At 46.3% G+C, this 13,736-nt stretch overlaps 1 protein-coding gene across 3 annotated transcripts in view; it reads right to left on the reverse strand.

The window, feature by feature from the left end:
- Positions 1-13,736, reverse strand: part of ZHX2 (zinc fingers and homeoboxes 2) — a 74,879-nt gene that overhangs the window by 27,908 nt on the left and 33,235 nt on the right. The window lies entirely within an intron of this gene.

Raw genomic sequence — 13,736 nt, forward strand, 5'->3', positions numbered from 1 at the left:
TGTGTGATTTTAACACAGCGTTTATCCTAGAAGGACTGTAAGTTTGTTTTTTGTGTGTGTGCACATGGATATTTTCATGGCCTTTCCTGAGGGGAAGGGTAATTTATAGGTAGCTGATGAAAACAGCAGGTATTGGGTTGCACCTCTACTGATTTTGGAGTTGCTTAGAAGAAAGAGAGAAATCATCAGCAACAAAGGGCTACAGGGGCTTGGAGAGGAAGGGAAGAGGAGCATGAAGAAGAAACAGCTTTGTCCTCAGCCTCCTGAAGTCCTTCTGAGTTTAGATCAAAAAGGCAGCCTTGCTGCTGTTGAATCCCACCGGGCAGGGGCAGCTCGCCTTTACCAGCAGAGGCCTGGTTTTTTCTTCTTCCAGGCCAAATGCACAAGAACTGCAATGACCCTCACTTCTGCCCAGTTTTTAGCCCAACTTAATTCCCGGTCTGCCCATGTCAACTCAGAATCCTGGTCAAGGCAGCAACGATAAAACACTTTTTTCCTGTATTTTTGTTAGTCATTTGGTGATTCACATAGATAAAGACATCGCAGTCTTCCTCCTTCAAAAAGTCTACATAAAAAAGAAAGATGATTCCATGTTCTTTTCTTTCAAATTCCACAATGTTTTTCCAATCTAATTCAGTAAGGACTGTGCAAACTAACTGGAGCCTGCAGGAGTTCCCAGTTAGCTGCTTGATTAGTGGAAGTTAAAGAAGATTAGTTAGAAGCTGAAGTCAATGTTTAAAACACAGATTAGAGACAGATAGGTTTGGAAGTTAACTCAAGAAAACCATACCCTACAACCTCAGTAATCTCTTGAATTTAATTACCACAGTTTTAGGATAGGTTGCCATAATTAGATTTTACGTTCTCTAAAGATGTGAAAGATCCCTGGAGAATACCACCATCAGTGCCAGCACCAGTTCCCTACACACTAAACTATATGCAAGGCCTTCTAGTTGCACATATGCTAATTAAACCCAAAACAAGCCCAGACTCTTTTCTGCCTGTTGATATGCAGCAGAGGTATTACCCAAAAAGGTCACTGTTTCAGGAAACCTGAAGACTTGAAAAACATCTGGCAGACCTGAACAACAAAGCAGAAAACATTTCTCTCTTTGGGAACCTCCATCACGTGCAGTACAAGTGTGCGCTACAATGGATGGTGCAGGGATTCGCTTTGTCCTTGGCACGTGAAACTGGGGTAGGAAAGAGAGCCAATAAGAAGCTTAATCTTCACAAGCTGCCGTAAGAACTACCAAGGAGTTAACAATTTCCAGTGGTTTTATTTTGCGAGGGGCAAGATAGACATGGGGATACATTTTCAAATTTAATTTTACAGTCCCTGAGGATTATATTCCAGGAAATTACTCTCTTATGTGAATATCGTTACTGCGTGACATTTTGGTCACATTATCTCAGACTCTTTTTGGCACATCTGCCAGATGTGATTCACCATATATTTAATGACATGCAACACTGGTTCAAATATAATTTACTAATACAAGAATTTAAGAAAACCCTTTTTTTATGCTTCAGGTTACAACTTAACTCAGAAATGCCTTCACACAGTACTCATCAAATTTTAAGATCTCCCATGTAGATTTTGAAACTTTAAACAAGAAAAGAACACATGCCCCCTCCCCTAAGACAGACAAAACTGCTTTACATAAATTAGAGAAAGACAAGATACAGATGGACTGCACTAAATCATCCCAGTCCTAATACCTTCTCCAGCATTTTTTAATTATTCATGCAAAGTAATTTCTCTGTATGATCCCTAGACAGGCTCTCTATGACAAGAAAGTTTACCCAGAGCAACAGTTTTTCTCCTATCACAGTGTCACTGCTACAAACCCAAACAAGCCCCACTATTTGTCCTAAGGAGTTTACACACTACGTGTCTGCTAACATGGGAGTCAGGTGGACTGTTAGATGCAAATTGCTTTGAAGGTAAAAAAGCAGGTGTTAGATATTGCTGTCTTCACCAGTCAATATACTTCCAAACCCTCTGCTAACACTATGGTAAAAATAGCAATTTTGAGCAGCAAGCTAGACGTTCCACAACTGGCTCAGGAGCCTCAAGCAACACCAAGCATTACTGTCTCTGACAATAACCCCATGCAGGCCAATTCGTTTTAGGGTTCAACCGAACAAATTTCAACTCATGCAGCCAGACAGGTTTTGCTCAAACCCTTCAGGCAATGAGCTGAGTGTGCTTGTACCCTGCCGAGGGCAAAGCGCAAGTGGTATCCACCAGAATGACACCAGCTCTTGCAAAGGAAGGACCACCCTCCTGGACTGCCAACTAAACAGGGCTCCTTTGGGTCCATCATTGCTGAGCTGAAGGTGCACAGAGCAATGTGGCACCCAGCCTCGGAGGAGGAGGGTCTTGGAGAAGGGGATAAGGAGCAGCAGAGGAACACCAGGCACCTACACAGGGAAGGATGCACAGACTGGCAGCATGCACGGATCCATGCTGTCAGCCACCTTTTTGAGCAAGTAAAAACAAAACAAACAAACAAAAACAACTCACCAAATTCACTCACAGGGATACAAAGCCCTCCCACCCCCAGCTTCCAACTGACTGGAATAAAACCCAGCCTCTGTAAAGCAGACACAACCTAGTTTTCCTTTGTGTTCTGTACTCAAATCTCCAACGTTATCTGGGTCTGTGCTGCCATTCCAGCTGAGGCTCCCACCAGCAGGAAGAACCAGGGAAAGCCCCAGGACACACAGTGAGATCTTTACAGAATGCCCTGGCCAGCAAACAGGACAGCTGACTCCTTGGTGCAAGCAGATTTGGGAGTATCTAATTTGGGAGCTAATTACATGAACTCTTTGAACATCTCTGTTTCCCGTGATGTGACCCAGGGTTGTCCTGCCTTTCAGAGTTCTCGAGGCTGAGTGTTTGAGGAAGAGCAGAGGCACAGAGTACTGTCAAGCTCAATGCTGCTAGAGTCCTCTGGAAAGCAAACCAACAGCAACCAAGGAGGCTGCACAGAAGAGAGTGGTTTCTCCTGGAAAGAGACCTGATGCTCCACAGTTGTGGAGATAACACAAAATGTGGGCACACTCAGTACACAGCCCAGGAGCCTCCACCTGAGTGCATACTACACCAGGACCAGCTGAGGCCACAAACATGCACTGCATGGGGCAAGAGCTGATGCATTTGAAATCTCATTTCTTGCAAAATTCTGGCATTTGAAAGCAATACAAAAGCAGCATGTGTTACAGGAGACAGTCAGCAGCCAGTTTGTATAACATCACCTCAGTGCTCAGGGTGTTGAGAAGGGGTCATGTAAGAAACAACTTCTGGAAAATTGCAGAGTTGTGCTGTTGATGCTGCACATTGCTCAGAGCTCATATGATGATGTTACCACCACTAAATTTACTGATGTGTTTCAGCAGCCAGGGAAGAGGACACAACATCTGCGTGTTCCGCTCCATTGCCCTGACAGTGCTCCATTCCCCTGCCATATCGCAGAGCACAGTGCATAGACTGAGCAGGAGAAGCCACAGTTAACAGGTATGTGTTCATGACTAGCCTCAGACACCGGATGGGCACAGCTATGTGCTTGCTGGTAGGCAAGTGATGTGTTGCAGAAGCCAGGTATCAGAAGCAGGGACTGTGATTTGCAGGGGTAATGCACCACTATACCTACCACCTACCAGTTGCAGGTTTGGTTTTCTTTTTTTTTGGTGTTTTTTTTCTTTTTTTTTAAATATTTGCTAAGTGGGAAGCCCCAGTCACTGGCAGTGGCACAATAAGCCTCCTCTCACAGACCCAGCACCTCTGGACAAGGAGAACATAGATGCACAAGAAGAGGGAAGTGCTAGACAGGTACAAAACCAAGCCTTCATGCGCCTGAAGCAAAGTAAAATAGTGGAATGACCACATGGCTCTCTTAACCCTGGGATGCTACTGAGAGATGCAGCCTTGAAACTCTCCACCATTATAAATGAGACTTTTTTCACATTTATTGCTTTTGCAACCAGCTCATAAACCCCTCAAAATACCTTCTACTTGTTTTGCTGTTTAAATGCTCTGGAGTCACTTACCCCTCTACCAAGAGTAGCTAAATCCCGGTTTCCTTCCCCTCTGCCACCACTGCAGCTTTTTGGAGGTCACCATCTCCCTTCTCTCCATTTATCCTATCCCTGAGTGCACAGCTCTGTGTGTACCAGATCTGTCACAACTGCAGAGCACTGCTGGGGCCATCTCAGGAGCTGAGCACAGGGTTTTTTTTTTCCTGGTTAGTTTCAGGCTTAAAGGACACACTGAAGCTGTTCTCTGCTGGGAAAGGAGATGAGCACAACCATCCCCTCATGCTTGCCAATTCCCACCACCAGGGTGGCATATCATATCACATGCCAGGGGATGCAAACTTCACCCTCAACCTACCCTGTCTCCTTCCTATGCTCAAAACCACTCGTAGGAATCCCCAAAGGTGATGTAAGTTACAGCAGGCTCTGGAAGCTTTACACTGCTTTTAACACACAGGGGGTACCTCTGATTTCACTGCCACCTCTGGCAGCCAGGGCTAGCACAAGGCTAATGTACACATCAGGATTTTGTCCAAGTGACACAATTACTCATCCAGACTCAGCTGGAAAGAGATGCTCAGAGATCCTCATGACACGCACAAAATGAGCTCTTCAGATTTTCAGACAGCAAAGGAAGGTGCTTTTGGATCTTCTCTTACAAAAATGTTCCTACAGTAACAGATCAAAACTTACTGCTGCCACAAACGGCCCTGCACGTTAGGCCACCGCTGCAGAAATCTCTTTCCTTTTGATAACATGCAACAAAAGAAACATATTCCTAAAGAAGCAACACTTTTTAATAAGGGTGTGCTCCCTTCCACCCCACAGGCACACAAGGGCTGCTTCTCACCTACTCACAAGTACTTTCCCCTAGTGCCTTGGGAGTATTTTCAGAGGGCTGATCCTGGCTTAATGAAGTCCTCTGAAATTTTGCTACTGACTCCAGCAGTAGCAAGATCAAAGAAGAAAGCTGCTGCTTCTCTGCACTCCTCCTGTATCAGAGGGATGGCCTGTCCACGGCCACTCAGGGGGCTCCTTTACTGAAGGTCAAACAATTGGAGCAGTTGAGGAATGCATGCAGTGGAGCTGCAGATTTGAGCTCCAGGTGGAGGGAGCCAGAGGCAAGAGCTGGCACTCACCCCTTTGCACAACAAAGGGCACACAGGACCTGTGTGCAGCCAGGTGACCCCATACTCAGAAACACAGCAGGAGCCAAAAACTCAGGAAGAGCCCAGACTTTCATGCACATGGACTTTGGGGATGTAAAAGCCCAAGGATTCCTTTGTTTGAGGTCCCACCTCTGGAGGCACCAGTTCAAGCTGTTATTCTGTGATTGCATCATGATTATTTTAAGAATCCAGACATCTGAGACACAGCTATGGGAAAGCCTGGGTTGAGCTGATAAGGAAGCCTGGTCTGACTGTCTGAGTGTAGGGAGGCAAGCGCAGCACCCTCAGCCCACTGGAATCACGGTGAAAGGGCTTCGGTCCCAGCTCAGGTGCTGTGGGTGCAACTGCCAAAGCAAATCCTGGATGGTCAGACAAGAAAATTTCCTGAACAGGAGAGCAGGGTCACATCAAGATGGGAATCCACTGAATGCTTTATAGAAGAGTTTAATAAAAAACCCAGTTCCTTTTTGGATTCACATAGTGTGTAACAGCTAATATATACTCACTAGATACAATTGCATATGTAATATAAGTAACCTAAAACACATTTTAATTCAGTAGACAAAGTAATCCAGTAAAAACAAAGATAATAAATGCAAGGCCATTCCCTGTCCTACCAGAGCTTGAATCTCCTCCTGTAGTAGGTGCTCTTCCTGAGCACTGCACCCCCTCCTCACCCTTCCCTACACACACTCACAGCAGCAACCTGAAATGCAGCTGCCCCAAGCACTGCGGGGTTTGATTCATCTGTTGCAAGCCTGGCTGGATTTCAGAGCGTGGCAAACGCAGTGATAGTCTAGTCTGAGGCATGCAAGCAGAAGAGTGCACTTGGAGAACTGCAGACAGGAAACGTGCCAGATTGTTTATACCTGAGTCATAACTATTGTTGACAATGAAAACTGAGTCAACCCAGAGACCACCACTGTGCTCTGTGCCTATGGGATGCTCTACCCTAATGCCACTAACAGGGAAACTGGGACTAAGCACGAATAACCCATGCAAGTATCACAGTTGTTTTGTGTGAAACTGTTGGTGATGCAAAGCATGCGACAGCCCTGCTGCATCTGCTGCATTAGGAGACAGGAGCACATTCTCCAATGCACAGACTCACAGGTCCAAGTGCTCATGCTTTCAAGACAGACTCCTGATTTCCAACAGACATCTTCACAAGTAAGCAGCCACTGAGAAAACAACACTACCAAAAACTACTGATGGTAGAAAAAAAAAGGAAAGGTCTGGAACAGGTGGAAATGGAAAGCTCCAGGAAAGTTTATTGCAATTTTTGTCACTTCCGATCTCCTTTCAATTCACTGAACTCTATTCTAGCCCTTGATGTTCTTGCTTATCAGGCAGACATGGAAACAGCAGTGCACCTTTAAATCCACTGGCACCAGTGAAGAGGAAAGCTAGCAAAGCCTGGTTTAGCTTTAAGTGGAGGGTTTAAGTGAGGGAAGAAGGCCCCATGTTTGGTTACATGGGAATTTGTGACAGATCACGGACTTGACGTGCAAGGTGTGTACATGGATCCCCAAACCTCATAAAAAAGCCCCAAACAAAACCCCCCGAGCCTTGGGCTTCATTTTTGGGGAGTCCTTGTTACTGCAGTATCTCTGAGCACTCACTCGGGCAAGATGTGCTCTTCACTTCCACACAGGGCTTTCTGCAGCTTGGATCCACCCTTATCCTTAGGGGTGCGAAACTCAGAACTGCCTGAGTTTATGTCATACCTCTCCAGACTACATGCAAGTCCCAAATGACTGTAAATTGAAAATCTGTATAGCACATTACACCCATACAGGGAGGCTGAGTAGTTGATGCTGAGCTGAGGACCTGACAGGTAAAATCTCTCACAGCAGTTTGTGTTCACTCTGGAGCATTTATTTCCCCTCATAAAATCACATTTCAGCTTTTCCAATACAACCCCTGCTCACATCTACCCAAACAGAAATACAGGCTCCCATCTTCTACTTTTTCCCCCTCCTGATGATCCTGATTTCCCTGCTTGGGAACAGTTTTTCAGACCTGCCAGCCATCACAGCACTCGGGAGCATTATGCATCAATAATGCTCCCCCAAATCACTCAGCACCAGGCCTTGCTCCACCACACAGACTCCTGGCACAGCCATCCCTCCCCAAGAGCCCACTGCTCACCTCTGCTCAGGGACAGGGACAGCAGAGCTGTCCTGACCTTCCCCACTCCCCCATCTGCTGTACTGTCAGTATTTTTGCTACCAGACACACCTCTCTCACCCATAACCTAGGGGCATTTCTCTTAGCATGTAGCCCAAGCAGGATTGCTATTCTGCAGCACTTTTCTCTGTATCCTTTGCAAAACTGGGTCATTTGATAAAAATTTCAGGTTGAAATGTTATTTCTGTACCTTCTCACAACAATTCCCATTTCAGCTACTTTACCCACTGTCTTGATACTCAAAAGCATCACTGCTCAGACCTCTACCCTTGCCAGTCACCCTCAACCAAACCCTTCCCACCTCTTCCCAAGAAACAGTTCCACAAGTTCCCTTTGGTCAGGGCATTTGGGTCAAACCTCTCAGCCCCCCTTGTCCCTCTGAGGCAGCCTGATCACATCTGCTAACACAGCAGTACTCACCTCCTGCACTCCACGGGTAATGCCAGCTTCATCCATCTGCTTGCCAGCTTCCCCCACAACAGCCGCTGCCCGTCCCCGCCCCATGCTGCCCCTCCAGCATGGCAGGACCTCCCACCACCCCACTGCAAAGCCTGTCCTGGCTGCTGCCTTGCAAGCCCCACGGAGACCCATGTTTGCTATGAAAACACTAACATTTGGTTTTTGCAGTGTATCAGGTCCTTGGTGGTAGAAAATAAAAATAATTCCTTCCCAGATCTCTCAGGAAGCAGCAGCTGAAACAGGGGGCTGCAAGCATGTGCTGCTCCGTGGCTGTCACTATCCACCCAGAGACCCTGCTTCCACCACAGCTCCTGACACATCCTGGCATCATCACCTTTGGATTTGATGAGGTTGCCATCAAATGAGGCAAATTTGATGAGGTTGAGATAGCAGAGGGGTTTAAAATTCATCAAAGAACTTAGCAAGATGCATGGGATGCAACTCAGAAGGATTTTTTAAAGAACTACCTAACACACCTATACTATTTGCTGAATTACTGCAGCAATAATATTATCACTCTAATTTGGTCACGACAACACACCTTCAGTGTAAATAGGAAGGAAAGCTTTAATTCACTTCCTGTCTTGCTAGAACGGTTTAGACAAATCTTTAGCACCTTAGTTTACATGCCTGGAGACTGGTTTTGCATATCCTTGCGAGCTGTTAAATCCCAGATACCCAGCTGTGAGCAATGTGTAGCAAAGATTAGCTGTGCTGCTTTGGAAGGGGCACCTGGCACTGTGTGACCACAGCAAAGATATCCTGCAGCCTGGAACACTGTTATGGACCACCTATAGAAACTATATAGGTCATCTTTGGTCAGGGTGGCATTCCTCTTGTCTACTTTTCTTCTTCCTGCTTTTCCCCCATCTAGTTTATGGCTCAGAGTTAAATAGGGAGAGACAGACAATTCTAAGGGATTGTGACTGAGACCTGCCTCAAACATCTGTCCCTAAAGCAAGGTGAAACATTTCTGGAAACAGTGCAGTCTTTTAACTGATGCTGGAAGTACTCAGACAGCTACTGCAGAATAACTGCTTAATTTACAGGCAGCTGGGGTGAAACACATCCTAATCCATCTCTCCAGGTTTACTTTCACTCATTTAAAAAATGGGATAACAGCACTATCCCAGACACTCTGAGAGAGAGAGAGAGGCTGAACTCATGAATCCCCAGGTCTTGGCCAGCCAGCACACTGATACGTGATGGAGGCACATACAGCCTCAGACCCACCTGCATAAGTCAAAACCCTCAACACCCTTCCCCTCCCCTCAGGAAATAAAGGTGTTACCTTCCAAATAAGGTTTCAGTATAATATTAAGAAATGTGATGTGAAGAGAGACGAAGTGTGCAATACTGAAGTTAATCACAGGAAATAGGGGCTGGAAGGGAATCCCGTGAGAGCGACACATTTATTTCATTATTATATCACAGATGACATTAAGCATCCACTGAGTCCCTCAGGGCAGAATTCTTGCATAAAAAGCATCCCCATTTACCAAGCATGATAGAACCTGAAACTGTTCTATAAATAAAGGTTATTTACAAAGAGCTGTTAAATATTTATTTTTCTCTGGAGACTGAGCTCTCTGTTCATTTATCTCTGTTGCAGAATCATTTGGTATCAGGGAGCAGAGGAGCTCACCTAAAATAAGACTAGGAATCTGTCCAGAGCCTGATCCGGACACAGCACCAGCCTCCTCCGCAAGCTGGCGAGGAAAAGCATCCAACCTGACACAGAGGGAACACGAAGCAAACAAAACAGGAATGAGCTCATTCAGAGGCAGAGGTAGAAGAGGAGCACCAGTGACACAGCAGCGATTAATAAATGCTATCACACTGCTTCATCCTTACAGGGCTGCCTTGGCACTGTACATTGAAAGAAGTGACAACCTTCAATTGCGAAGAGTAACTGCAGATTTGCATTACATTTGCTTTGTGTCTTAGGAACAAGAATACATTTCTCACAACCAATAAATTAGTGATTTTTTACCTTTTTTTTTTAAATTTTTTTGAATATGACAGATCAGAGTGGGGGACACATGACACAGGCTCAACCAAAAGAAAAAAAAAAAAAAAAGTAGCTCTGGAATACACTTCACTGCTAACCCTTTGTAGTAGTAATTGTAATAGTTCTTACTCCAGCTTGCCAAAAGCTGAGTTTTAATTAAATATTAAAAAGCTATTTGTTAAAATAACGTTTCCATAGCAACTAGAGAAAGCTAAAATACCCTGGCGCTTGTGACTCACAGCATATTAATCAACCACCAGCTATTATATAATGAGCACCTCCCTGCAAGCACCAGCAGGAGCCATCGAACGCCTGAATCCAGAGCTGGACTCTGCTCTCTGTGTGCTGGCTGCCTGCTCGCAGCACAGGCAGGCCTGGGGACTTACCTGGGCTCAGCCCAGGAATCACATGCCCAAATATTTTGGGAAGCCATGCTGGAGTCCCAGGGTCAGAACGTCCCTGTGGGGGCACAAAGGGGGGCGGCACCAGGCAAGGGGAAGCTCTGGCGAGGGCCACGGGGACGGCAGCTCCCCACGCGCCTGCAGCAGTGAGGGGCCGAGGTGGCTCCTTCCCACCAACCCCAACCACCTGCCTCCAGTGCTTATCTTGCAAATGCAGTGCTTGCACCACATCTATTTCTGTAATTTATTTAATTTTTTTTTTACATGATTGGAATTATTTCTTGTAGCAAGCGCCTTCCTACTATTAGGCCAACTGTGCAAAAATGAAGGAGTGATTAAATCTTGCAGGGACAAACAAGCTCTGCTGCTCAACCAGAAAAGCTTATTTAACAGATATAATAAACAAAACAGAGAATGGCACACAACCACTCCTCCATCACATCTAATGCCCCCAAGAGATGAAAAAACCCTTCCATACTCTATCTGCGCACCACAACAATGGCAGCCTCAGCCATCCAGCAGTTAAAGCTGCCTGACATGTGGCTGCTGCTGGCCCTCACTGCCAGCCTTCGGGAGGCTTTGCCCTGGGGACACAGCTGGTGTTAGAGGCAGTGGAATGTCTCCCATTGCCCGGTCCACGAGGAGCATCACCATATGGTCCGAAGTGATGGGAACAGTCGCAGAAGGGAGTTGAACTGTTGAGGCCAGAGCAGTATTACCTCAGGGGAGGAGTACTGGGAGGGAGAAGTGCAGCTACATTGACCAGATGGAGTAGGAAACTACCTTCCTCCTCCTCAGTGACTCTCCATTTCTTGCTTTTAAGCCCCCTTCCTCCTTTTTTTCCAATGAAAATAAATACCTAACCACGCAGTTATTAACCGAAAGGAATGTGGTGAATATTACAGCATCTGTATGCCAGCTTTGGTTTCCTGCTGCTTTGTTTGGGTGTCACAGACTGTGGCTATGACAACCACAAGCAGTTATTGGACTGATGTCATTTGTGACATCATACTTAATGGAAAAGAACAGGAAGAAGAGACAGTATCAAAAATAAGAATGGAGCAAGATCCCAAAGGACCACCACACTGGGGCTGCTGGAGAGCCAGGCAGAAGCAATCCCACCCTTACCAAAGCCCAGGCAGCACTCAACTCTTGGGAAAACCTGCCCTGTGATATGAACTGCAGATTAGCAGTTACAGGAATGAAATCCTCTCACTCCTTCTCATCTTGGAACTGTAATGGAGGCTTTTGGCTAAGCCTCATCTCTCCTCATGTAATTTCTCCTGCTCTCCAACCAACTTCTCCTCCACATCTTTATCCTTCAGTTATAATAGTATTTCTCCCCTTTTTAAAATAAAAGTCTGTCCAAAATTTCCAGATAGTCTCCAGAGCAAGCACTGGGAGAACGAGCATTGATTTTGTGAGGAATGCACTATTTGGAGAGGTGGCTTTGCTGAGGACAAGCACAAGTGACAGTTTCAGAGCTGCCACAGCTAGAGCCCAATCTCTTGTCCCAAGTAAGAGCAAGGAGGCAGCACCGCTGCTGCATTTGGCAAAAGCCGTTTCTGTACATAGTTCTGGCATCCCTAAAACACACTGTTGTCATTTTCCCTGCAGAAACATTTGCAAATTCACTGCTCAAGCTCCAAGAAACAAAAATAACCAAATCCATCTAAATCTCATCTGATAAGGGAACGGTTTACTGCAACAAGTGTAAATTTTTAAAGTTATACATCCAGAAGCCTTGACGTAAGTAAGTTAATTTTTCCAAGCTACTTTTGCCCAAAGGACAGCTTCTGGACCTTCCTGCTCCCCCCACCAGGCCTGCTGTGCCTTTGCAGTCCAACACTGCAGCCTGCCCCGGGCATCCTGTGATCTGCAGCCACCTCACCACCCAGTCCTGACACAGAGCATCCTGGGGTGGGAGAGCAGCCACACAACCATGCACCAGCTGGGGATGCTTCTCCCCAAGCACATACAACCTGAAGGAACCCCTCCCCTGCATCCTCCCAGGGCTTGGTTCCCCACCCAGAGATAGCTCTGCCTTGCAGAGAACAAAACTCCATCAATCAGGTGAAGTCTGCCCACAATAAAGTAGGCACTGCTTCTGAATAGCAGGACAGATGTGAATTAAAGCCTAACAGGTGAAGCAACCACCACTTGCAGTTTGCTCTTTAATGTCCCCAGGCCCACTGGAAGTGGCAGGAGCTTCCCAAACCAGCACCTTCCCTGACAGCTCACAACACAGTGTGTCAGCTCTTGGTGTAGGCCCCTCTGCAGGGATTCCAGTCAGAGGCACCCCAAGGCACTGCTGACACCCACACTGCCACCCCTCGCAGGGGATGGGCACCCCTGGGAGCAGCTGCTGCAAGTTTCACCCCTTGCTGCTGGTGGTCAAACAGAGAAAGGGAAATGACAAGGAAGCCTCTTTTTCCTTCTCTCCATCAGTTCTCTCATAGAACAACTGAAACTATTTGCAGGGCAATACTGCAGGAGGACAGAGAGAGCAGACGTGGAGGAGCTGTATTCTGAGCAGGAGGTTAAGTGTCTCAGTCAGCTCTGTCCCACTGCAGCCATCTCATGCTCCCCAGGTCCTGTCATGCAGCCAGAGTGTGAGAAGACAGGTAAATGGGAACTTCCAGCCTCCTTTCACTGCTGAGCTGGGACTGCATCTTGCTGGAGTAACTTCAGAGCCACCTGAGATCACACACCAGTTGCCTGGGGAGCTTCCAAGGAGGTTACTCTTGGCTTTAATACCTCATCCCCTTAACACAGCTGTAATATATCAGAGGCACCTGTGGATTACATACCTCTATCAGCACTGCTGTTTCACTTTGATTTAATGACACAGACAACACCTATGTGGGACCAGCAAGTCCTCCTCTGAAGAGCAGGAGCAGGTCCCCATGTTCAACCCCTTTGTGCAACCAACCACCACTGGGGTGCATTAGGCTGTAGAGTCATTAGGGCCTGAGAAAATGCTTCCCAGATTTCAACAGTGCCTGCCTAACAAAAAACAACCAATTCTGGTTTTGAGATGAGCAGTGAGTTTTTCTAGGATGTGGATATACTTTGGGAGACATAATATAAACACATGGCATACTTCCGCTGAATTTTCTTCACTTAAATTGGTGTCTATTCATCACTCTGAAGCCAACACAGCTGTAAAAAACAGAGGCCAGAGCCCACCCTGCGCAACGCTTTGTAAGTGACTCACAAAAAATAAGCCCCACAGCTCAATTAGCAGGTCTTGTGTGACAGTCTAAACACCAAGGAGTCAGAAGAAAACATTTGTGATTCAAAGGAAGAGTGTGAACCATGGACCTTACTGAGGGAGATCAATACAAAACACTGTCATCACTTCACATCCCTTTTTTCTCCAGCAACTTCACTCATACTCCAGTATTCTTCACAAAAGGCCAAAAGAAGGATTAAATTTTTTTTGCTTACCAGTTTCTGAATGTT

The sequence above is a fragment of the Hirundo rustica genome, chromosome 1 (genome assembly GCF_015227805.2).
Source record: "Hirundo rustica isolate bHirRus1 chromosome 1, bHirRus1.pri.v3, whole genome shotgun sequence".
In the NCBI taxonomy this organism is placed as follows: Eukaryota; Metazoa; Chordata; class Aves; order Passeriformes; family Hirundinidae; genus Hirundo; species Hirundo rustica.